This window comes from Diadema antillarum, unplaced genomic scaffold, assembly GCF_040938485.1.
Source record: "Diadema antillarum isolate AM-2024a unplaced genomic scaffold, OU_Dant_1.0 seq00000676_RagTag, whole genome shotgun sequence".
Lineage (NCBI taxonomy): Eukaryota > Metazoa > Echinodermata > Echinoidea > Diadematoida > Diadematidae > Diadema > Diadema antillarum.
Genome location: NW_027271582.1, coordinates 484508 through 511799, shown reverse-complemented (window position 1 = coordinate 511799; position 27292 = coordinate 484508). Strand labels below are relative to the sequence as shown.

At 38.0% G+C, this 27292-nt stretch overlaps 1 pseudogene; it reads right to left on the bottom strand.

Moving 5' to 3' along the window:
* Positions 1-27078, bottom strand: part of LOC139737034 (ATP-dependent translocase ABCB1-like) — a 39927-nt pseudogene extending 12849 nt beyond the window's left edge.
* Between the last annotated feature and the right edge of the window lie 214 nt (positions 27079-27292).

Sequence of the window (27292 nt, the reverse complement as noted above, 5' to 3'; positions counted from 1 at the left end):
TATGGGGGGGCCTCCCAGGCCCCCCCCCCCCCCCCCACCCCCCGCCCTCCAGTGCAGTTAGGGTTAAGAGACATTGGTGAAATGCTTTTTCATTTCCATACAAAAGGCATCTCCTAGCTGCCTTTTATTAAAGGAAGAGGACATCCACTCTGTCACATGAAGCAACTCGCTGACTTTGAATTACAAATAATATGCCATACACATGATCTGCATTGCAATTCTACAGCACTGTTCACATATTGCTGATCCCTCAACAGTGATTGCTACTGAGGGCTATTGTCTTTTCTGGGAAAAATTATCTTTAACTCACATTGCTGTTTGTTTGGGGTTTTTTTCCCCCTCGTATATGAGGGTACTTATAAGAGTCTCCTCGAATGCACCAACCTTTTTGTTGGAATCTCCAGAAATCTGGGACTGCGTTCTGGACAGCATACGCTTCAAACCTCCCTTTTTCACAGATCCCTCTCTGTAAACTTTCTCTTCGTGGCCTGGAAAAGGAAGCATATATTTCATAATAATAAACAAAACATGAATAGTAAAGTAAAACAAAAAAGATGATATGATGGTTGCACAGAACACCAGGGTGAAGAGGGAAAGTTGTAGACTTTGTTGATGAGGAAAGACTGTCATTTCTGAAGGAGGACTTGAAAATCTAGCACACAAAAAAAATAATAATGTGTCATTTAGCAAAGTAAAACAAAGAACATAATTAACATACATCTATAATTGTTATGGGGACAGCTTGGTTTTCAGTTTCATATAGAAAATTTCTTCTGTATCACATAGATGGTGTGGGTGGATGGATATGACAGCTAAATTTGATTTTATTTCACTTATATCTGTCATAAACCAGGAACGTACTCGATTCTCACGACCTGAAAAAAAAAAAAATACAGTCACACTTGCCTTCCAAGAAACAATGTACAGAACACATGATCAATGCGACGTGGTCATGAAGGATACATAAGTATCTTGTTCTACTTTCACAATGATGCACTGGGACTACACAAAAAGAAACTTAATCTACTACATTATGAGTGCTGAATGGAAAATAATTATCACGACATTGCACAGTGCTTCCTTTTTATACATCTATGACAGTCAGAAAAGCAACTGATAAGAATATGGCTTATTTCCTGCTTTTTCTTGTCTTTTTTTTTGTTTTCATTTCATAGAATCCTTCAAGATTGAAAGTGAAAATAAAAATTCTCAATCTTATGACTGATTGATAAGTTTAATAAATGTAAAAGTTTTGGAAGCAGTTAGAAAAGACGTTGATTGCACAACACTTCCTTTCAATTTTGCCATGTCATGACTGAACAAAACATCAACTTTGTCAAACAAAAAGATTTAGAAGGAAAGAGAGAGTGTTTTGAGATGAAAATGGGGATGATAAAAGACGTGACGCAATAAGTTTTGCATGTGGACAGAGACTGACGAACACATATTAAACTCACTTCCTTCCTGGTTTCAATAGCTTTGTACATGAGATCAATGTGTGCAAGTTTTGATACATGTGGACACAGTTCATCACTTCGCTGTCAGTCTTGCTCATAAAACGCAATATCTCAACCCCTTGAGGACGAGCTGATTTTGCTTTTAACATGTAATTCCTATAGACAGCTGCCCGAGTATAGTTGGGACTAGTGTTTAACAGCTTTAGTACACACATGCAGTTGTATATGACAGACATACTTTGTACCACCATATTCTTTTGTTAATTTGACTGAAAAAGAAAGAAAAAAAAAACATGTAGAAAGATTTGCCGGCACCAAACTCCCTAGTTCAGCCTTATAAAATGCAAAATGACAAGACAAAAATAGGTATACTAATTACTATTAAGCAGCATTCAAGTTGCCAAGATTCCAGTGATGATTGTCTTTTATACTACATCTTGTACATAGCTTTACAAAGCTGTACTAATATCAAATTATACATCATCACAGAGTTTGATTACCCCCTTATGCACAGACAATAGCAAATAATATAAGCACATACGTGTACATGGATATCAAATAATCATAACAATCCAAACCTACACGTATGTAGCACATACATGTAACACACACACAACATAATTAATGTGTTTATGCACATTGAAGGAAGGAAAATATAAAAATAAAGAAAATAGACAAATCTAGAATACACGCAAAGAGTAAGAAAGCATGACAGCGTGTACATTAACAAGCCCTTGACTTATTCTTACTCTCTTTTTTCCACAGCTAATGCATACGATGCTAAAGATATACAGCATAAGTACAAAATGTCCCACTACATTTTGCCATAAACACAGAATCTATTCACACAAGGCAATTAACATGGAAACAAAAGCACCAAATTTGTAGACTTTTCGAAAGAACAACAGACACAGAAGCCATGCCAAAATAAATTTCAAATTGTCACGTGCATTACAGAATAAATTCTGCATGTAGTATTCTTTGGTCAATAGAATGGTAAATTGTACACAACACACCCTGCATTTTATCTGTGCACAACACATTCCATACTAAAATTTGTTTTGTTTTGGTTTTGTTTGTTTTTAGACATCTAAATAAGAATCTGTCTTATATTTGTCTTGAAAGGAAATGTCATTCTAGTTCCTGATGAGTAATTTAAAAAAAGACAAAAGATGGAATTACATGACTGAAATGACGTTGCTATTACATGACCAAAGCTTCTATTCCAATAATATATCATATCACTTGTAGCATCACTCAATGGCAGCAAATCAATACCTTCACATCTTTAAAGTTTCCACAAATCTGTGAGGTATATGTGATTGCTTTAACATGAATAATACTCCCTTTCAGGTATACTCAGTGTCAAGAGTATACTAGTTTAATAGTGAATAAGCCATCTACACTGCTACTCATGCACTATAATGGATGGAAACATTGCCGCACAATGAAAGCCTACTCACCCTCTGGTAAGCGGATGCTGGCACTTTTTACCGAGGCGGGACTAACCGCCCGCGTGCCAACAACTGGCTCCTCTGTTGTTAGCATGGCAACCATGTCAAAAGGGATTTCAGGCAAGGATTATTACATGGATTAAACATGCTGTAATGTCCACTATTAGTCATGTGCAGTAGGGGACCCATTCATTCTCAATGTTCTCATACCAGACTTGGGTAAAGCGCATGCTACAGTTCGGTTCAGGGGTTTAAAGGGACGTATTCCAGACGATTTTCATAATTTCACATCATGTAGTACATAAATCGACAACTCCATGTATAGATTTGTGGAATTTATTGTGGTTCTTGAGCAGAGAAACAATAATTTGAAAAACCTTAAACAAATTACACTGAACAAGGATGATGACATAGGGGGTTCACATATTTCAGAAATGTAGCAGTGTAATTCATTACAATACTGCTTGCTTGCGAGTTCACCTGTGTATAATCTATGCATGCCTTCTTCTTTTATTCTGCTTCCTCGAGCCCCAACTCATGTATTCTTATGGTGACTCTGCCATGTCATCATCCTTGTTCATTGCAAGTTGTTCTAAATTTTGAAAATATTCTTATTCTTTATCCCAATTATCACAAATTCTGAAACTCTGTCCTCAGTTATAACTAATTTATAGTTGTTTAAATGTAAAAATCTGAAAATCATCCGGAGGTCTCCTTTAATGAGCAGCCAGCACATATCGTGTCATGCTCAAAGATACATGGAGGCACTGTTAGGTGGAGTAGACTGCTACGCTGAATTTCAAATGCTGTGTAATTTTACATTGTATGTCCTATTTCCTCTGGGATGTCATATTAAGTCACTACAAGCACAGAAACGCTCTGCTACTTATACAGCATTCTTGACGGGCAAGAGTGTTTATAGGCGTTACGAATCAACATCAGCTTGGGAGAGTAAAAACAAAGTGTGCCTTGCCTTGTGACATCACAAAGATATTCAAACAACAAATTGGCAGATACTCAAACATGCTATTACCCTCCTCCCTTGTTAAGTAATGACTACCACTTGTCAGTAGATTTTGCATTTAGAAGAGGCACTGTAAGGCATGCCTTGCTTCTTCAGCATTTCTCCCCATCTCCTGCATTTTCTAAACTTCCAAATGTTCTTTGTGCTTTTTTTTTTAACCCTATCATTTGTTTATCCATAAATATCATTTATATGATAAATATCATTGAACATAAATTGTAATGCTGACACATATATGTACTTATGTTTTATGTGAAAAAAAAAAATGTATTTACAAGTTCTGTTGGAGATGGAAAAAATAAATAAATGAATGAATGAATGAATACCATGTTATAGCACTGATAAATTGCATAACCTTGGGATGTGTTTAAAGCTATTAGACAATGAAAGAGGATGAACTGAAAAGGGTTAGCTGAATGAGCAGCACTCTTCCTGTATGAGCAGGCAAATTTACTGGCCAAATTTAGGCATCACTGACATACGAGTCACGTCTTCTCTTACCATTCTCCTCTTCCTCCTCGTCGTCATCCAGTGCGACGTCCTTCTTGGCATCCTCCTCGCTCTTCCTGCTCTGTTTCATGACCAGGGTGTGGTAGACGCCCCCATCCATCTTCATCAGCTCCTCGTGCCGCCCCTGCTCCACCACCACGCCGTCCTTGAAGGCGCAGATGACGTCGGAGTTGACGATGGTGGAGAGGCGGTGGGCGATCACGATGGTGGTGCGGCCCGCTTGAGCCTGGACGGCGAATATATATTGTATATGGGGGTGAAAAATGGCAGCAGGATTACACACAACTGTTGCAATGGTGATGTTGACGACAAGTTGAAGCCGAGCACCACTGCCTCTCAAAGATGTAACTTTGAGCAGAACTTCTCTCGCTCAAACTGCTTCTACAACTGTTGTACCCACTAAAGCCTACAGCATCATTGCTATCACTACACATAATACCACCACTGTAACTACGACTTGTACTGGTACTGCAACCATGCACTGCTACAGTCACTATTACTACAGTGTTGTTACTATATGACTGCCATTTCCCTACTACCAATGTTTTTTTTTTCACTAATGTGGACTTGAAAGACATTTTCGGGAGAGATTGTTTGAATTTCAAATTGAGAACCGCGTGAATAGAATGAGAAAGTAGCATATCACTTTGTAAGAGAAAATCTAATGATATTCTACATGTATCTACGATAAAATTAACAATGCACTTGTGTTACAGGAGGCAATCATTTTTCTGAGCTGACAACTTCACATTATATTGGTTGCACTGCAATTCTTGAAAATAAAAACAAAGGAAATATACCATGTATGCTGTAACTTCCAGGGGGCTGAGGCCTCAACACCCTAAAGCATAGTAAAGCCACTCAAGTACTGATATTCAATGAAAAAATGAGAAATTGAATATGCACAAGTTGCCACTGTGATAAATCTAAATTTTGACCGTAAGAGGAAATCCACAGAAAATAACACTCCAATGCGGGGAAAACATTGATATTTTTTTAGTAATGGTTTATATTCTGTTTTGTTTTTTTTAAGCTATATGAAACACACCTTTTCCAGTGCAGCCTGAACAATGCCTTCACTCTCAGTGTCCAGGGCGGACGTGGCTTCGTCCAGTAGCAGGATGGTTGGGTTTCGCACCAGGGCCCTGGCAATGGCAATCCTCTGCTTCTGACCACCAGAAAGCTGAGCTCCACGCTCCCCAACCAGAGTGTTGTATCCCTGTTGAAGCAGCACACAAGAGCAATGTAAGAGAGAAGGTTAGAATGTAGCAGGTTGTCTCACGTTGATATCCTAAATTCAATGTTAACTCTCTTTGTAGTTAAAGCTAAAACGTAGTTCTCAGAAGAGCTCGAAATTCACCTTCCACCATTTGGAATATGCTTGCAATTACCTAAAAGGGTCTACCAAGAAACCTATCTTGCTGATGTGATTTGCCAGGATGATGAGTTGTTTTGGAGTATTTTGAGATCAAAAGTGTACGATAATTTCAGTTGTAGTACACAACTTCTATTCCAGGGGGGTCCTCCCCATTCAGCATTGTGGGCAGGTAGAAAGTGACATGATGATCGATTGTGCCCTAGCAATCATATATTCCAAAAAGCTCTGTGCTATTCACTTGAACACAAAGATTGCTAGGTACCATTGCTGTTGCCTAATTTTTTGTTTATTAATAATTGATTACAGAAAATTGCCCAGCAACCACAATCTGGTACACTCTGAGACTGGCATACTTCTGGCGAATTTATTAACTTTTTTTTTCACATTATCATCATTACCCATCTGAAATCATATTATTATAGCCTTAGTTCATACATTTCCAATGCATTTGTCCACATTTTAGAGCAAAAATCGACAATTTTGCAGGCATATGAGACCTATGTTTTCACTTTAACTGCTGAAGCAATTTAGAGCTGATGCAAGAGTTTGATGAATGAATATATAACAAATGAAACTGCCGCACTTCTTTAAACCCGACTGCAGTATTTGTACACTCTGCAGTTGAAAGCAATATGCCACTGATGCATCATTTGTCCACTGCAAATCCGAATACCTCCTGCAAGAAGAGAGAAAATACGGGGTAGGAGGATAAGGGGTCAGATCTCGTACCTCTGGAAGGTTGGAGATAAAAGAGTGGGCGTTGGCCTCCATTGCAGCCTTCTCAATCTCCTCCTGGGTCACGTCGAGACGACCGTAGCGGATGTTCTCCCCAATCGTGGTCGCAAAGAGAACCGGCTCCTGGCTGACGACCCCGATGTGGTCGCGCAGCCAGCTCACGTTGAAGTCCCGAATGTCGATGCCATCAATTTTGACCTGGTAAAAATAAATTTGAGAGTAACGCATCAAGACTTTACATACTTTCCCTGGAACTGCATTTTCAAACACTACAGTGATCTATTACAAAATAGTTGTCTGCAAAATTAAATTTATTATAAATGATTACATGTATTTATGTCATAACATTTGCCTAGGGACCATTTTGAATTAGCCTATTTTTGTGCTTCTTGATACAATGTATTTTTGTTTTTTAATACAACCTTTGTAAACCCAATGATGAAAGTGGAAATAAATGAAATGAAATAGTGACCTACACTGTACATGTACATGTTGTACCTGAAGCTAAAATCACTGAGCAAGATCATAATTACACAACATAAATGTGACTTTACAGGCCCGTAGCCAGGGGGGGGGGGGGGGGGTGCGTCGGGTGCGTACGCACCCCCCAAATTCTGAAAGGTTCACGTTTTCATAATAACGGTTTTTAGCAATTCTCAAGATAACAATCCAAATAAATATAAAGACACATTATATGCTACGTAAATGTGGAAGAGTACATTTAACAATGTTAAAAATAATTGTACGAAACCCTTTTGTTGTATGAACCATCGGATCGTCCCCATGCACACAAACACAAATGTTATGTATCAATTTGTGCGAGCTATTATTATATTGGCACTGCATGCCATGGCCCTTGGCGCGTGTGACCGGTGTTTTTTTTTCCACTGGCCGCCCGAGTACGTGCGATTCGTGGATGACATTGAGGTTAACACTTGCATTTTTTTCACAGGAACAGAGGTAAGTGGATGAAAATCTAATAGCCTCAAGTTTACATATATGATAAAAATTAAAGAAATTTCCTCGAAATTACTATAATCGAAAACCTGAGACATTTTATATCTACGTCTCACAAAGATATAGTACATGTATATATAAGTACATGTTGGCATGATAATGCCTGGGGATAGATTATTATGTCAACTATTTTCCATTATGAATGCATGCTCCAATCAAATTGTGAAAAGGTGGTCATGAATTAGCATTTCTTACGAACGATCAGGAGAGACAAAACAAAATGAAAGGCCTGTCTTACTCCAGTTCTCTTGTAACACTCATTGGGCCATTATGCTGCCTAACGAATCATAATAGCTGCTTTTTCTAGCCCTTTTGCTAGTACCAACATTCGAGAAAAGATCATCTATCAAGTAACTGTACGATCTCCGTGCATAATCTAATGCTTTTAAACACACACTTATTCATATTTTTCATAAAAAACACAGGTAATGAGCCGGATTGGGTTAAAATTCTCACTTACAGCTTTGTAGAAGTCTGAGTCAACAGTATCACACAGTACTTCAAGACGTATTAGTACAAACGATTTCTTGAGCCTGCACCGTTTCAGGCTCTGTTCTGGATACGGCGGTAGAAACTCATTCTTTTTTGTTGTTTATTTTATCATTATTTACTAATCTCTTTTCTAACTTACAGGTAGCGGATTTCTTTGCAGGCCAAATTTGGAAATGTTCTGTTGATTATTACTTATACATTTTCTCATGTTGTGACAGTTCTATTGGTTCTCATTTTAAAGTGAGCCAAAACCTAAGAACATTTTCACTTATAATTTCCAAAGAGTATTATGCAGGCACGCAAACTCATTTTAGTTGTATTTCATTTAAATGTAATGGGTAAGAGGGTATGAGAGAGAATGGAAAGTGCTGAGCTATGAAGTAAAATGGTAAAGTAAAAAGTTTGTCAGATAGTATTACAAAAGCCTGAATATTGCAAGAGCTCCGGAGTAAAAACAGTCAGTGAAAAACCCTATGTATGATAGCATTGTGAGAGCGTTAGACTGCATTGTGACGCATCGTTATTTAATTTACATTCTTTATTGATATATTTTCATAAATATCTCAGGTAATGAGTCGGATTGGATTACAATTCTCACTTACAGCTTTGTAGAAGTCTGAGTCAACAGTATCACACAGTACTTCAAGACGTATTAGTACAAACGATTTCTTGAGCCTGCACCGTTTCAGGCTCTGTTCTGGATACGGCGGTAGAAACTCATTCTTTTTTGTTGTTTATTTTATCATTATTTACTAATCTCTTTTCTAACTTACAGGTAGCGGATTTCTTTGCAGGCCAAATTCGGAAATGTAGTGTTGATTATTACTTATACATTTTCTCATGTTGTGACAGTTCTATTGGTTCTCATTTTAAAGTGAGCCAAAACCTAAGAACATTTTCACTTATAATTTCCAAAGAGTATTATGCAGGCACGCAAACTCATTTTAGTTGTATTTCATTTAAATGTAATGGGTAAGAGGGTATGAGAGAGAATGGAAAGTGCTGAGCTATGAAGTAAAATGGTAAAGTAAAAAGTTTGTCAGATAGTATTACAAAAGAAACTCACTCTTTTTTGTTTGTTTATTTTATCATTATTTACTTATCTCTCTTCTAACTTAAAGGTAGTGGATCTCTTTGCAGCCCAAATTCGAAAATGCCTAGAGACAGCTAGTAACCAAATATGCTACTATAATTTAATAAATAAGAAATAACAATTCCAGTATGTAGTGTGCACAGTAAGACAGATCAAATCAAATAGGAAAACATCTGAGCACTAAGCCTGAGGTCTGAATTTGCACTCAACTTCTTCCAATGGCTAACGGATGTTTAATTTTTGAATTTCACTGACCTCCAAATTTCACAAAGAAAACCTTCTTAGCATGATGGTTAATATGACATTTGACTGATATTGGAGATGTTTGCGTATCGGATCTACTACCTTTAATATTATTAAATCTAAAATGATTATTTGAAAGTTCGGAAATGCTGGAAATATCCTACCACAAGGAGGCAAAATATAAATGGTTCACATTTACAATTCATTTTGTTTTAAAAATTGTCTTATTTATATTCGTTTTTGACAAACTCGCATACCAACGGTTGATATACTGTATAGTAAAATGAATGTTTCATCTTCCAAACAGCATCCAATGGGATGGAAAACTCCAACTGAAAGGTGGACACCGTGACCATACTCGCTAAAGAAAACGCGTAATAGGGGTCGTTTTTTCTCACGGATTAGATGGAAAGTGTGATGTACGAGCGTATATAATCAAAGGGTATCAAAAAGGCCGAAATTTGGGAAAATGGTATATTGTTCAATCATGATGAAGTACTTCTTTAGGGTGCAGGAAACATTTAAGGAATACTTGTTTTTAAGGCCCGAAAAAATCATATGATCATTACTCGTTTAGGGGCCATTTTGAAAGTCCATGTATGAGCATGGTGTCCACCTTTTAATTGTCGCTACCCCTCCCGGGACAGTATCAAAGGACTTTGTTAATTAACGCAATCCCCCCTTCCTTTAAAAATCCTGGCTTCAGGCCTGCTAACGCGGGTATACAATAGAAAAAATAAAAGTTAAAACAACACCAGGAAAATCACTATTCTCAATTTTGCGGCGCGCTACGCGCGCAATGTCTCGAACACAATTAAACTTTGTAACTTCCTGGCAAAATGAGTTTTTACTATTTCCTAGATGAAATACCGTAACGTGATTGCATGCAACAGACAAAAATACAAATTTCCTCGAGACTTTAAAACGTCATTAAAACAGTCAAAATTCACAATTTGCGGCGCGCTTCGCACGCAAATTCTTATACAACTTTTGTAGTTCGGTCGTCCAAAGAATATATACAACATATATATATATATATATATATATATATATATATATTATATATATATATATATAATTGTGTGTGTGTGTGTGTGTGTGTGTGTGTCATCATTGGTATTGGTACCGAAGGTCCGTTTTTTTAGTGACCGCACCCCCCCTTGAAAAATCCTGGCTACGGACCTGCTTTATATGCATCTTCTTCAGTAAAAGGCTGAAAATTACATATGATATGCTATTGTAAAATACAATGTGTGTGTTGTATCACACTATATTAGTAGGCTATTGCTATGAATGAGATACGTACTGTACTGTATATAGATAACCCAGATCTCTTCAATTATATATTAAGCTAATACAACTTCTTCAGTATGTCTTAACCCTAATCAGGCTGGGGGGGGGCGGATTCCGCCCCCCCCCCCCTCAACGTTTCGCGCAATATCTTCGCAACGCGATAAGCTCCCGCCGCGATGGTTCATGACTTTTTTCTTTCAAGTATCGCGCAACTTTTGAGACCAAAATTGTTGCGCCCGCGCGTACCGTTTTGACGCGACGCCTGTTCGAAAAAAATTTGTCAACCCCAAAATTGCTCCAAAACGTGATTTTGTGTACAAATCCAATGCAAATTGTGTTTTTTCAATTAATTCACATAAAAATTCATATCTTCACTTAGAATAGCCGAAATTAATTTATTTTAGCATAATAATGCTTTGAAAAATGTCTGTGACAAATTTTGGCCAAAAAACAAACAAAAACAAAAGGTCAAAAAACAAAAAAATGCATAAGAAATTCAAAAAACAATAAAATACATAAGAAATTAATTTCGATACAGATTTTTTTTATCCTATGTCTCAGAAGAATGATACAAGAAACATTTTAAAAAAGAAATTAGCTTAATTTGAGCATTAATAAGTGATTTAGAGCCCAAAACAGATTTTATGCATAAATTACAATAATTAATTAATATAAAATATAAGAAAAATTTTTCGGAGAAAGCAACCATACATTTTGATAGAATACGTCGCGGGCGTCGCGTGTGCCGATTTTCGGCGCGATCGCGCGTTCCATAGGCGAGATCTGAAGGGGGGCGGAATCCGCCCCCCCCCCCCCCCCCAGATATAGCATAGCCAAAAAAGCCCAGCCTGATTAGGGTTAAAGTTGATATCATATCAAAAATATCAACCTCATCCCAGATAATAAGGAATGCATCATGCTTTCTTCAATACAACTATGTATTGCTTGTTGTAACTTACACTTCCCTTGATGACATCATAGAAGCGTTGTATGAGCTGAATGCAAGTACTCTTCCCACAGCCGCTGCTGCCTACCAGCGCCACTGTCTGACCTACATTGACCTTCAGGTTCAGGCCATTCAGGACGTTGACCTCTGACCTTGACGGGTAGCTGAAGTGGACGCCCTCAAAGGTCACCTGTCCATTGACCTTCTCAGGCTTCTTGCCTTCTGACGAAAAGCAGTCAATGGTTGGTATCTAGGGGAAAGGGGAAAAAAGATGAATTTCAGATATTCATGTTCTGCAGTGCGCCATCTAGTACAACATACTCTATATATTATATGTTTCACTGTCAACTGCAACTGGAACATATATTGTTGTTGTTGTTGTTGTTTGTAACACAAATCCAATGTATTGTCATCTCCAAAGCATGAAATTGCCACTTTTGGTTTTTGAGAAGGGAAGACAGTAATTTTCTCTGTCTGGGTAGCAGATCTAATCACTCATAAAGTTGTCTTCCAAGTTCCAATTTGTGAAATAGTATGCTCACGTTACCTGTGGACTATGCAATACAGTTGTACCTTTCAACCTGTTGAGGATGAGTCCCGAGAATACTTGGGGCAAGTGTCTTTGGGAAATGCATGTTATAGCAAAATCAGTCCGTCCTCAATGGATTAAAGTTTTACTATAAGTGTATCAACAATTGGGTGCATACAAAGTAAACATTGTCCACCTATTAAAATTGTTTCGAATTCTCATTTGTTGGCACATACGTATTTTCAAATTTCCATTTTGTTTGATTTGCTATCAAATCCACCTGCTGTATTCCCACATTGTATACACAGAATGTTGCATAATTAACCATTCAAAATGAAATTCGGTAAGCGATTCTGATAGAAGCAACACTCCACTTATTAAATACAGTACCGGTAATTTGTTGCCAAAGGGTCAAGCTTATAGCTTATTATTGGCAACCGTTCTGTACGGTAATTCATAAGACAATATGTACTGTAATAAGTGTCAAAGATGTACAAGCTGTATGTGTAATCAAAATTGTTGAAATTGTAGAAACTAGCTATAATGAATATCATTTGTATGTACATGTATTACGTTTGATTATATTGATTTTTTTTAAAAATGTAAATGATGCCATACAGAGAATAAATAAATCAAATCAAATCAAATCAAATCAAATTTGTGCTATCAAGCGCATCAAACCCAGCGGAGAGTAGAGTAGAGATTACTCACGGTGTCAATGACTTCCCAGATGACAGCTGCAGCTCCTCTCGCTGTGGTGAAATCTCCGAAGCTGGGACCAGCCTGCCCCACAGCAAAGGCCCCAAAGAGTACTGACAGGAAAGTCTAGGAGTGGGACATGAATGAAAGGGAAAGCATGAATATTCCTGGTTTCGATGGTACTGTGCTATTAGGATCTTACTACCTTCCTTTTTCCAACTGAGATGTTGTAGTCACTCTCCTACAGGCTGATGTGAAGAGATATATGATTCTGATCTTAAACAGCAAATTACAACACAAAAATGATCTTCATTATTAATTGTTCTAGAGCACTGGAGGAAGGATTTCAAGCACACATTCAATACTGGATCATTCACTCACAGGAAGATCAAGTACAGACACTCGTTGAAGATTTGTATACTCGGGTATAATGGAGACTCATTATCAAGTCATGACATCATCACCTCAGACTAATTTGCATATGTGGCTGCCACCAAATATCCCTGAGTTGTGAATTAAACATACTGTAGAACACTTCTTCTTTTATGCCATCCTGCCATTCTGCTTGTTTCAGATTACTTCAGTATCCAAGTAAACCTGACCATAGTGTGGATTTTGCACTTTAAGGCTTCTGGCTGTTGCCATGGTAACCTCCATCACTTCAATACTGTGTTGGCAAACTGCACATCTGTATACTTACAAGCATAATTTACCATTTGCAGATGAATGAAAAACCCAGCATTAGTGCTTTAAAATAGTTCCAAAATGTGAGTTTGGGATAGAAACAACCAATGTAAACATTTGAATCCACATAATTAATGTTAAGTATTGTTAAATAGACAAAATATGAACAATAGTTATAATAAAATGTTGCCAGACTAAACTGTCTACAGTTATGGTTTATTGTTATCGCAAGAATTTCATATGATAGAATGTTTTGTGGTACAACAGACCTACAGATATACATTAAATGTCATATCTTGAAAATTTTTCAAATCACTGTTCCCAAAGGTAAACTGGACCTTTAAGGCTTCTGGCTGTTGCCATGGTAACCCCCATCACTTCAATACTGTGTTGCCAAACTGCACACCTATACTTACCTAGCCTTTTGTCAAGGTCCTCTCGCTGTATGGTGAAGAGAGCCCAGCTGAGTGGGGTTGCGCGAGGGCCTTTTGAGATCTGCTTCGCATCCTTTTGTTAGCCCTTTGAATTACCGACTTTTGCTCCCCGATTTCGGGAGCAAAAGTCGGGGTCCAATCAGCGTGTCTGTCTGCTCGAACCCGATTTGAATAGAGCGAATGCACGCCGCTGCCGCAGACCTCACAGAACTCTACACACAGAGTGTGTAGAGTTCCGTGGCAGACCTCCTCGGGTGGTCAGTGATGCATGCGAACAGGTATGACCACCAAGGCTGAGGATGCGGGGAGCGCGCCATTCCATTGGTTGACCGGAAGCCATTAAAATGAGTATTCAGAAGGGTTCACGTGTCATGAATAATAATGTGTGAAGCAGATCTCAAAAGGCCCTCGCGCTGGCGCGCTCGGCTGGGCTCGCTTCGCTCGCCCATTACAGCGAGAGGGCCTTGACAAAAGGCTAATACTTACCTAACAGAGATGATTAACTTGCTATTTAATGGATATGAAGGATACTCACTGTGAGAATATCTCCAGGTGAGATCTGCCCTCTAATGTAGAAGATTGTTCCAGCCCTGGTAGAGGGGAAAAAAATCACAAGAACTATTCAGAAATTGCTCAAGAACTACAGTAAGAGTTGTTAACACTTGACACTGAAAACAATCCACTTTGACCTTTTTACACTGAATCATTCAATAAGAAAAAAATAATGTGGACAAGATTTTACTTATGAAATGTCCTTAAAAAATGAACAGACACAAGGGATAAAAATCAAACCACACCACTTGTAACAACAGTTTGCATTTCATTTCAGAACACAGAGCTGAATATGGTGTGAGTTAAATATTCTAGGTGTTGAATTCAATAGACAGGAAGTAATTTTACTTCATGATATACAGTATTAAGTTTAGTGATTATTCTTTGGATCATCCTTTGTTCTTTTGTTTAATGTATTACATTTTCTTACTTCTTCAAATAAGTGTCTACATCACACTGAAAAGAAAAGAGCATGCTCCTCCTGTTTGCTTTCATGAATTTTGCGAGTATACCAGTATTCTCAAACTTTGATAACAAATTTGCCTCTCATATCAAAAGTACCTCGTGTATTGTTTCCAAGCTGAAAAAAGCCCTAATTTTTCTCTAAAGACACTGATTGTACTTCTTTCTCATTCCCTCGATGTGGTATACAATGACGTACACGATATATACTGTAAAAATGGGTACTTTTGCGTGAGTAATTTGGCACACTCTGCAGGGTGAGATGAATTTCACAGGTTTTTAATTCCACGTAATCAAACATTACATAGTGGTACTTATAACAAGTAAAGATATTTGCATGCATTTTCGTGTTAGTTTCTGGTTGCGCGAAATGTGTGAAAATTCCTCTTTACAGTACAGCAGCACTAGTGTGTGGGCCTTGTGTTACTGTACATGCCATATGTTTAGCACGTCTAAATTTTTGTGAGTCGGGACGTCCCGACAATTTCGCGAGTGGTTAAAGTCGCGATCGTGGAGTGCTGTACTGAACAGAGAAATGGATACCTGTGCATCACATTCATATCGGGATCAGAGTCATTATTTTTGTGTGTCTTTCATTTCGCGAATAGCAACTTGACTTGCAAAATATTTGGCGTATATAGTCACTCACCAGAAGGCGATGGCATAACTGCCGTAGATGGCGAAGAAGAGAAAGCCCTGTGAGAGGAGAGTGAATGTATCCTTCTTGATGGACTCCTTCTTGGCCTCCACCAGATTCTGGGAATACCTGATGGAGAAATAAACATAGCGCTTTGGTTTAATTTTTTCTTTATACAACTAAGTGGTAGGAGCAAGTTTTTTTTGTGTTTTTTTTTATACACAGAAATAGAAAATGAACTTCTTCAGTATAAAATAGCAACTCTACAACAAAAAACTACAAGCAATTTGATATTCTGTCAAAAAAGAAAGAAGTTAAAGCAAGGTAGAACACACTTCGATTATGATATCTCTCATAGTAAAGCAGTTGTATCATGATTTATGTTTTTTTTTTTCTTTTTTTTCTTTACAAGGGGGGGGGGGGGGGGAGGTGTCCACCTTTTTCATTTAAGTTATATCTTTAAGAGATTTTTTTGTCCTGTCCTTATGCCTTTTTACCAGTAATTCAAAGATCAAGAATAAAATGGATATTGCAACTGATTGACAAATTGCCCTACATCGATGTAAATAAGCACTGAATTGATCAGTGTTTTAGTAGTAGCCATGATAAAAAATCATGGGCGTACATACTCGAGCAGGATTCGAACCCACGACCTCCTGATCACCGGACAGGCGTCATCTCCACTAGACCACCGAGCTTTCGCCCGACAGCAAGTGTTGGGTCTAATCCTTATAGCATGCAGCGGGTACTGCTTTTGTTATTCAAATTTATGAAGTTCTTCTGTCGAGATGTTTTCATTGCAACTGATTGACAAATTGCCCTACATCGACGTAAATAAGCACTGAATTGATCAGTGTTTTATAATAATAAAATGGATATTGTGTATTAACATATCATGCAACTGAGGTGTTAGAACCAACTCCCTACGCTCGAGTCCTCCTCTGTAACTTGTACTGGGGGGGGGGGGGGGGCAAATGTCACCATGACAGGCAAATTACGAAAAGTTAAACTGAAAGCCAGACATGTGGACAGGGGGACACAGGTACCAACCTCTCCACTTCCTCTTCCTCTCCACCGAAGGCCACAACAGTCCTGATCCCAGACAGGACCTCGTCAGCGATGGCTCCAGCTTTTGCGTAGGCATCCAGGACATTCTTGGTCATTTTCTGGATAAACTGTTGGCAATGAAAAGAAAATAATGTTAATACTAGATGGTGACTCGAATTAGAAACATAACAGGCAATCGAAACAGAAACTTCCCTAACAGTGCAATGTTTGGTACAGTGTACATCAGAGCATCATAACTCTTGGGTGTCACAATGAAATGATAAAATATTTCAACCTGTTGAAGGTCAATTAAAATAATCTGCTCCTTAACCCGTTGAGGACGGTTTGATTTTGCTACAGTGTGTATTTCCCATAGACACCTGCCCGAGTATACTCGGGACTCGTCCTCAACGGCTCAAAAATCTATGAAAAGCTCATAATTTATGTAATTTTGGAGCATGCTTTTAATGGTTTTTTTTTTTGTTTTTACACATGAAACAGCACTGAATTCAGACCTTCTCTTGAAAAAAAAAAAAAAACTTTTTCACTGTGACCATTCTCACTCAAATAGCACTGTGTGTTTTTCCATTTTTTTTCCCCCAGTACTGGGTACCTGTATGTCAATGCATTGACTAAAACCATCAAAGAGGACTGCATTCATGTAATTTTGGAGTACAGAATACAAATTGCATATCAAACACAATGTTTGATTCCTGCATGTGGGTTTTTCATCATCACCAGCATCATCCTGTCATTATCAGTCTTCCCCCTCCCCCTTTTTGCAGAATTCAATCACGAGAAAAACGAGTGTGAAATCCCCTTCACTCATCATCACCATTTATTATCGTTATCATCAACATCATACTCATCTTTGCCTTTTCCTCTCTCCATTGTAGAGCTTTGCAATAAGAAAATTTCCTTGCATGAATAACTCATGGCTTTGTCCCACTTTTTTTTAAACACGGAAGTGCAGAAGTGGCACTAGAAACTAGAAAGAAATAGATAGAAACCTTGAAGTGTGAGCTAAAAACTAGAAAAAAATAGATAGAAACCTTGAAGTGTAAGGGTTTGTTTTTGCGCTGGAGACTTTTTTTTTTTTTTTTTTTTTTGCTTGTCAGCTGAAGAAACCCGGAAGTGGCACCAGAAGTTGAGCTGAAGATCTTTTCTTTTTTTTTTTTTTTTGCTTGTTAGCTCATGAAACCCCGAAGTGGGCCCCCCCCCCCCACCTTTTGAAAACGTGGCGCCAGCGGTGTAACTGGTAAGGAGACAAGGACTCACCATGGCTGTCGTACCCACAGTCGGCACGACCAGGACAATGGAAACGGCCAGGATAATGAGAGTCAGCGACCAGCTCTTGACGAACCCAATAATGATACCGGCGACGAAGGTGGCCGTGTACTGCAGCATGACACCAAGCTTGTCGCCGATTCCCAGGCGGATCTTGCTGATGTCGCTGTTTTGAAACAAAGTAGCAGTAGACATCCATACATAAACCTGACCAACAGTCTGCTAAAATGATACATATGCTAATAAAGGTGTGCAGGGATATGTAAGTACTTCAACATGGAGGATTTAATACAGTTGTACTTGGTATTGTCCAATGTAATCCTTCTTGAATTGTGTGATCACACTTCCTAGGATTGTTACAATATATACAGGTCTGCATTATGGAAATGAACTTACTAAGAAGACTTTCTGAAAGCTCATAATGTACATCTTATATCACATATTCCTTTACAAACAAAGAGATATGAAATGTACAATGAGTAAATGTCTTGATTACATAACCAGTCATCTAGTTGTTTTGCTTGTTTACTATGCAATGTTATCATTTACTGCACCATGGACCATTGTCCCCTCAAGCTTGCTGCAAGGATGGGCTTGATGAATACGAAATAATGGAAAGCAGTACAGAATTAAAATATCAAATAGTCCAATATTTTGCACAAATATTATAATTCTCTGAATTGGCAATTGAAACTAGTGATTTAATAAATGATGCAAAAACTGGGTCTAAAGAAGCCACACAAGCAGCAGTATTAAAGTAAAACTGCGTTGGCTGCTTTGGCATTGCTTACTCTGCCAGACGAGTGTTGAGTTCACCTCCTTTGTGGATATCAAACCACGCCACTTCCTGACGAAGGATCGAGTGAAAGAAGCGCAGACGCACTTTGTGTATCTGCCTCTCAGCCGACAAGTCCCACAGGGCCACCTAGCAACAACGGAACCAACGAATAATCTTATTTGAAACCTACGTAGCAACAACAGAACCAATAAACAATCTTAACTTGGTACCTAGCGATGATAGAACGAGCAAACAATACTTTTTCACACCTAGCAACAACAGAGCCAACGAACAATATTACTTGACATTGAGCATCAACAAGAGCAATGAACAATCTTACTTGACAATTAGCAAGAGCATCAAACCAGTGAATATCTTTACTGGAGATGAATATTATCGTCAAGTACTCAGTATACTATTTGCACAAAAGCAGCAGAAGCATAAAAATACATGAAAACAGAATTGAGCAAATTTGGAAAGAGTGTCAGATTTACCCAAACGATAGTGTAATCCTACATAATAACATACATTACTTGCAAAATGACAACATTGGTCATGTGACTTGCGCTTTCTGAAAGAGGTAAGTCAAATGCTCTTTCATTATGCTCAAAAGTGAAAATACATTGAATTTTCTTTGTATTTTCTTTATATCATTGTCCATACATGTCATATAGATGTGTTCTAGTCTTCTCATTCAGCAATGGCTGCATCAACACTTTTAGATGGATTGTCAAAATTTTCTCTTACTCCCCAGATGTGTTCTACTAATATTGCTGCATTCTCTCAATTCACATGTATTTTGCTTCCAATCTCCTTCAAAGACAAGGAGGTGTATATGTGTGTATGAATTACAGGAGATTTCAGGAAACGAGCTCTTATATACTTCACCTAAAAACTGCAGCTGCAGCCTCAACATTTGGCAAATACTGGAAGTAAAAGGAGACAATTCCCATACAAAGAAATACCATGGGCTACTGTAAAAGTGGAAATTTTCATGGTGTTGAAATTTTCGCGCAGCCAGAAACTAGTGCGAAAATAAAAGCACGCGAATATTTTTGCTTGCCATCATGTGTTCCAGTAGCTGATGCCTTGATTCCGCGGAATTAAAAACATGCGAAACTCTTCTTAGTCAGCCGAGCGCGAAAAATTAATCGCACGAAAATATCCACTTTTACAGTCCATTCAATACCTGACAGTATGCAAGAATCAGGACGCCAATACCCAAGTAGGCATAGTAGGCTGAAAACGTTTCAATGTTGTCAATGGCTGCATTGAAACTTGCAATGGCACTGAAAAAAAAAACACACACAAAGTGTGACACGTGAGATAACAAAAATCACTTTTGATTAGAAATATAACGAAGGCATAAATATACAACAAAAAGTCAAACCAATGGGATACGTAATCTTGATTATCAAATACAAACAGTAAAATTGATAAAAATACAATGTAGGCATACATGCATGATGCCGTATTGGAGAATAGGAGACAGATGGCTCAACATGGATAATGCAATACAATCACACAGATTGTGTGTGTAGGTATAATGTAGTGTCTGTCCATTCTCTCATATTCCTTGTCATTTTTTTTTTCTTAGGAGAAATATGAAAATTGGCAAATTTTGTGAACGTATAAAAACCAAATGGTGAGCTGCTCAATACTGTACATCAAACAGGCATGCCAATTGGCCTATACTCTCTCAACTTTATCAATTCATAATTTCTTTTAGGTGTCTGAATCCCCCCCCCCCAAAAAAAAAAAAATAAATAAATAAATAAATAAAAAATAAAAAATAAAAAATAAAAGATTTCACTGATCTACTTATTCTGCATTCATACAAACCAATATTGCATCAGAATTGACTTGCCTTTTGATAGTACGATCTGTACATTTATATACAGTGTGTATAGTGTAGTACTTCTGGGGGGTTCATAAAGCTGTTCTTAAAGTTACTAACTACTAAGAACGACTGGTGATCCGTTCTTATATGCTACACTTATCAGAATTTCAATAATTAAGCACAAGAACTGATCACCAGTCACTCTTAAGTCGTTCGTAACTTAAAGAAAAGCTTTATGAAACACCCCCCAGGTGTTATGTAGTAATATAGTACAATTTGTACATATACCAGGTGTACATAACACGCATGTAAATGGTAAACTATTAGTGCAAAAATGAGCAAAGGTTTAAGTGTGCGCATGTGTGTCACACACAAACACACTGCTATAGCTTCTGACCATCCGAGCATTGAAAATTAAGGGTTTCTGGGACGAACACTGAACTAGGGCTTTCTATAGCTCAGTCGGTAGAGCACCGGGCTAGCAATCCGGAGGTCTCGGGTTCAAATCCTGATGGAATCCCATTTTCTTTGCTCATTTTTCCACTAATAATTTATATTCTTTCTGGTCGATTTATTCTGTCTTTATTTGTTACATGGTAAACTTACGCAGTAGTGTTGGCACTGTCTCTATCTGTAGTTATGAAGGCATCGGTGACTTCTCCAAAGAGAAGGAGAACAGCTGGTAGGGCCACACCATGGCAGAGAGAAACAAATGTTGCCAGTAAGATCAGCAAAATGTCAAGACCGGTGGCGAAACGGAACTAGATGAAAGGAGGGGGAAAAAACAAACAAACAAACAAACAAAAATGATTAAAATCCAATACAAAGCTGCAATGAATATCCAGCTAATGGGGGTAAAAAGAAAGAGAAAGAAATTCAAGCATATTCATTATATGCTAAAAAAAAAGTATAAAAAGAAAACCCAAAACATTAAATGATATACGATGTGCTAAGGAATCTTATTTAGAGTTCTAAGAGCATACTGTATACGCCAAATATTTTGCGAGGTTTTTCTTTTGGCGAATTTCGCAAATCAGCTGCTATTCATGAAATTGAAAACACGCAAAAATATTGATATGAATGTGACGTATGCGTACACATTTCTCTGTTCAGTACAGGACTCCACGATCGCGAATTTAACCACTTGCGAAATCGTCAGGAAGTTTTGATTCGCGAAAATATAGACTAGCAAAATATATGGCGTATACAGTACTCTTACAAACTCTCAGGTTCGGGTCGAGTCATTTACTGCAGATTTAAATATCCTGCAACATACCAGTATTATTTCAATTCAGTGAATTAATACAGAAAGACTGGTAACACAGTCAGCAAAAGTTTAAAACTACAAGGCTTGCTGTGACAACTGGTATACCTCCACCGTATTGTGTCGTTTTACCACTACATGTAGTTCTGCAGTAAATCTTGACAATGTGAGATGAGAATTTCACACAATTGGTAAAAAATTTTTTTTTAAATGAAATGATGGCTTTTAAAAACCATAAATGTAATTTGAGAATCAGAACACAGAGTAGAATATAATAGATTACAATCAGTTTGAAAGCTCGAATGCATCAATGGGCAAACTGCATAAAGTAATAGGCCTATGTAGAACTGAGAAAGAAATGCAACAAAGAATTATGTCTGATGAAGCCGTTTGTAACCACCTTGCAACCTTGGCTGACGTAATTTCATATTTTATCAGCTCCTACTTCTGTTGATAAATTGGGATATGACTATGCTACATTCTTTAACCAAATACCTATAACAGTAAATGTATGTAAAAACACATACCGGTAATGTATGGATGAAAGAATTTTCAGTTGCTGCTAACCTAGATGCAAGGTCCTGATCATATCAACTACTGTACCTCAATCTTGTAGTAACCCAGGCAGGAATAGCTGATTTCACTGGAATGTTTGCAACATGGCGGTAAAGTCCTGTTATTCACATTCCAATTTACAAATTTAAATCTAATTTGCTGAAAAAAGAAGGTTATGCTAAACATAGAAGTACCATAATGTATGAGTTCTGCAATTTTGTTAGAATACTTGTGCTTAAATTAAGACCACAAAACAACCATGCTAAGGAGCCTTTAAAAAGACCAATAAATCCACTCAATTTCCGAATCACAACATGGAAAGTGAGAGGGCCACCCAAGAGTAGCTGGAAGGCTGACTTTCATGATGAATTCAGGTTAGTCTCTTCTCAAGACCTTATTTAAATTTGCCTGGATATCAAAGATGCATCGGTCTAACTGTAGGGCCTATAGCCTTGTGAATGTAAAGGGGATGTAAGTCATATCAGTCTTTCAACCCTCCTGGCAACATCCATCAAAGTTGTCAAGAGGGACCTCATGAAAGGAATCAGCCCTTGAGGGATTTCACACTACAAAATTACTTTGAATGCACAGTCACCTTTATGATATACTATTATCTTGCTTAGAGTTATGAGTTGTTCAAACACTGAATTGAGCTGCGGATAACCATCTTGCAAATGATATTCAACACATGAGATGTCTCATAAACTCTGCGGTCTGTCAGCAAACATGCAGCTCTCAGATAAATGCTTTCAAATTCATGCAAGGGCATGTACACACTGTGAGAATGTGTACCGTTATGTAAGCATCATAGTAGAATGAATGCAAGGTCAAGCAAAGCTCCATTTATTCTATTGCGTTTAATAGGTCAAACAATTCAGACGTACAGCAAACATATTCAACAAGAATCAAGTTAAACTTGATTAAATAACACTTCTGGGTCATAACTGGGGCATGGTGCATGATTTAGAAAATGGCTTCAATTGTGAAATGAAGCTTTCAAAATTGCTTTCAGATTTATGCAGATGTACATTAAGTCAAAAAGCAAGAAACATTACCCATTTTTTAATACCCTATGGTTCTTTTGCAAATCTGACAGCTTTTGCAGCATGGTACTGGCCAGGAAATGTGGCCTGATCGAGGTTGGTCTGAAAAGTAGCACAACTACACAAAATCACAACTGACATGATCGATGTTCGTCTGTCAGCACGACTGAAATGCTGAACAAGTGATGGGAGATGGAGAGTGTGAGTTGTTCAGACAGAACAAAAACGATCCAACAGGGTCAGTGTCAACAGCAATCAACCCCAACACCCTCCCTCAGGGACTTCTAAAACCACCATGTGATGATAGTTGAACTAAGGCTAGACTCCCCACCCCCCCCCCCCCCCCCATCCCCCTTGTTTGCTGCTGCTGTTTTTTTTCTTTTTGTCAGATAAGACAGAGATCATTTCATGGAGCACCTAGTTCCATGATCACATGACCATGAAAAAACAGATGGTACATGCTAGGAATAAAGGGAAACGAGCTTGAAAAAAAAGAGGGAAAGTCTCCACCTTTGGCAGGAAAATCCTCAATTCCTTGTCATCTTAAAGGTCCTCTTTAACTTTGGGAGCAGTGATTTGAAAAAAATAATTTCACATTTGATGTACATCTGTAGGTTTGTTGCATCACAAAACATCCTACCATACAAAATTTTTGTAATAAAGCCTGAAATATAAGGAGATATCAGTATTTTTCTCAATAAATCTTTAACTGGAGACAGTTTAGTCTGGAAACACTTCTGTTATAACTATTGCTCATATTTTGTGTATTTAAGAAATACTTTAACATCGATTACATGGATTCAAATTTTTACAGTGGTAGTTTCTATCCCTAACTCACATTTTAGAACTATTTTAAAGCACTAATGCTGCTGGGGTTTTGTTTCATCAGCAAATGGTAAATAATGCCTTTAAGTATGTTGGCCATGTAATAAGAGTAGCTAGCTCATAAAATCTTGAGTAAAACTGCTATACAAGCAGACAGAGAGAGAGAATCAAAACAACAACAAATTGGAGACACCGAAGGGTTCATTTCTATATCAATACGCCAACCCTGGCAATACTTGGAAACTCGGGACAAGAAACCGAGAAAACACAAAACACAAACTGCGAAACTTACGCACAAGAGTCAAATGACCAATTACAATTGTAGAATAGCGAGCACTTGAGACACAGGGCACAGCTTTGAGTGATTCTTGATTGATTGCAACATCACTTCACCACGACTACTCTCAAAGAAAGAGGTAAACCAATATCCCCCGTTCAGACACAAACCAGTTTATACCAAAACTTTATAAAGAAACGATGCATAAAGAATGATCGTACAGCCGACAGACCGTTCAGGCACTAATTTTGACCGTTCTAGGAAACGTTGTATAGATGTGCAGTTTCCCACTGTGCATGCTGTTATGGTCCTGAGTGACAGGTTAAAAGGGTCACCTTTCATGCACATGTCCATTAAGCTCTGCCCAGTTATATTGTTCTCTGGTTGCCATATGTTCAGACGCTCAGTGGGCATGGTGGAATGCTGATTCGCTATCAAGTTCTAGTTCAAAACGATGCTCTGACCCTTGTTTCATCATACATCGTTTCGTTAGTCAGCGTTCAGACGCAGAAATCATATAGCTTTACCGTTCTAGTATAAAATTTTTGCGTCTGAACACCCTGTATATCTTTCAACCGAGAAGGTACATGTAACAGGTGGATCACCCTATATTTGATGACATGAACATCCTTAAACTTAGTCCTTTTACCCTGACAGGATCACTGTTCATCTGTCAGCAGGACTGACCTCCCCCCCCCCTTTTTTTTGGGGGGGGGGAGGGGAAGAGGTAAAGCAGCTTAACAGAAATCTACAGCAAGTTACACAGATTTGAAAAACTGAATGTTTTCTCAAAGCATGACTACGTTGGTGTCTCTGAATAATGTGGCACACAGGGGGTTTCCACTATGGCACATACAGAGTCAAGTGCTAAAAATTACAAGTGTGCCCAAATAACGTGCTTCGCTCTTGTCTAGGTTTTTTTGTTTTTTGTTTAATAATAATAATAATAATTAGCATTTTTACCGTGCTTAATACATAGTTTCTAAGCGCCTTACACATATCATAATTCCATCAAAACATAATCTTACATATCATTCAACATAACAACAAACTCTATAACAATTTACATTACTTTATATACTCTGACAACAATATTGCTTTGGGTTTTTTTCATGTTCATTATCAACTGGGACAGTGAGCAAATTACTTCATCAAAAGCCTCGCAAGTTGCAACCACTCACCACTTCAAACATCCCCACAGTTCTATCGTATCCCTCCTTTTTCTTCTTCTCTTCTTCCTCCTTTTCCCCTGCTTCCGATCTGGGCTTTCCGCCTCCTCCATCTTCTGGCGCATACTTGACGGCAGTGTCAGCATCGTCGTAAGCGGGCGGAGGGACATCATTTTGTTGTTCGACGGGAGACACATCAATTACTGCTGGGCCCCCTACAATTCAAAAACAGTAACAAGAGTCTAATTACAAATTTTGATAATAACAGCTACATAAACCTATATCTTTGCAACTGATCGACAAATTGCACGACACCGACGTAAATATTAAAGCACTGAATTGATCAGTATTTTAGTAGTAGCCATGATAAACAAGGCAAGTGCCAAAATGTGTCTTGCCAATTCGCATAGAAATTAATGTTTTTCTAACTCCCAGAAGTTCATTGACCCCGTCTATGACCTTTGACCTTGTGGTGACCTTCAATTTTCCAAGGGACATTTACCAGCCAAGTTTGGTCACAAACGGATATATAGATCAAAAGTAATAAGTCATAATCAAAACACAGCGTAAAAACTTAACTTGGGCCGTAAAAGCTTGTTGACCCCTGTCAGTGACCTTTGACCTTGTGACAAGAATTTGGGGATTAGATTTTTCTCATTCATTTAAAAGTCCTGTTTACCTTTGGGAACAGTGACATAAAAAATGATCAAGATATCACTTTTGATGCATACGTGTAGGTCAGTTGCATCACAAAACATCCTATACCGTATGAAATTTTTGTAATAAAGCCAAAAATATTTAAGGAGATATAACTATTTTCCTCATAAAACCATAACTGTAGATGGTTTAGTCTGGAAATATTTCTATTATAACTATTGTTCACATTTTGTATATTAAACAATACTTAACACTGATTATACTGGTTCAAATCTTTACATCAATTAGTTGTTTTGACTGCAAATGGTAAATTATGCCTATAATCTTCTAATCAAGGTTTGTGCCCAGATTTGTGGGTCTGATATCATTGGACAAGTCTGAGTCACACATTTTGCAAAACTGTAAAACATGGTATATTCATGGCATAAAATTTCACAAACTGGAGGCGACAGCCTTCTTTGTGGCACAAAAGTTTCGCGAATTTGTGTTCAGTGCACATAGTGTAGACAAGAACTTTCGCATGCATTTTAATTTCACAAATCTTGGCACTCGCGAAGTTCGCGAAATTAAAATGCATGCTAACATTCCTCGTTTTACAGTATTTACCATTGTTTGCTTCGCTACTGCGGCCGTTCATCTCGATGGCCCCGTTCTCAGCGGCATGCTGGTCTTCTTGGGTCTCATCCGCCACCACCATTGCGAGTCCTCACTGGTATCCGGGCAGAGATGAGCGGAGACAAGAGACTTGCAGTTTCAATTAGTTTTGATAATCACAACACTTCTTGGACCTGCAGACACAAAGACAGGAATCAAATATGTCACATTGAAATGAAATATCAGTAAATTTCGAGTTCTTAATCTCTCCACTAAATGTACTGAGAAGATCTTCGAAATACACATACAGGACAGAA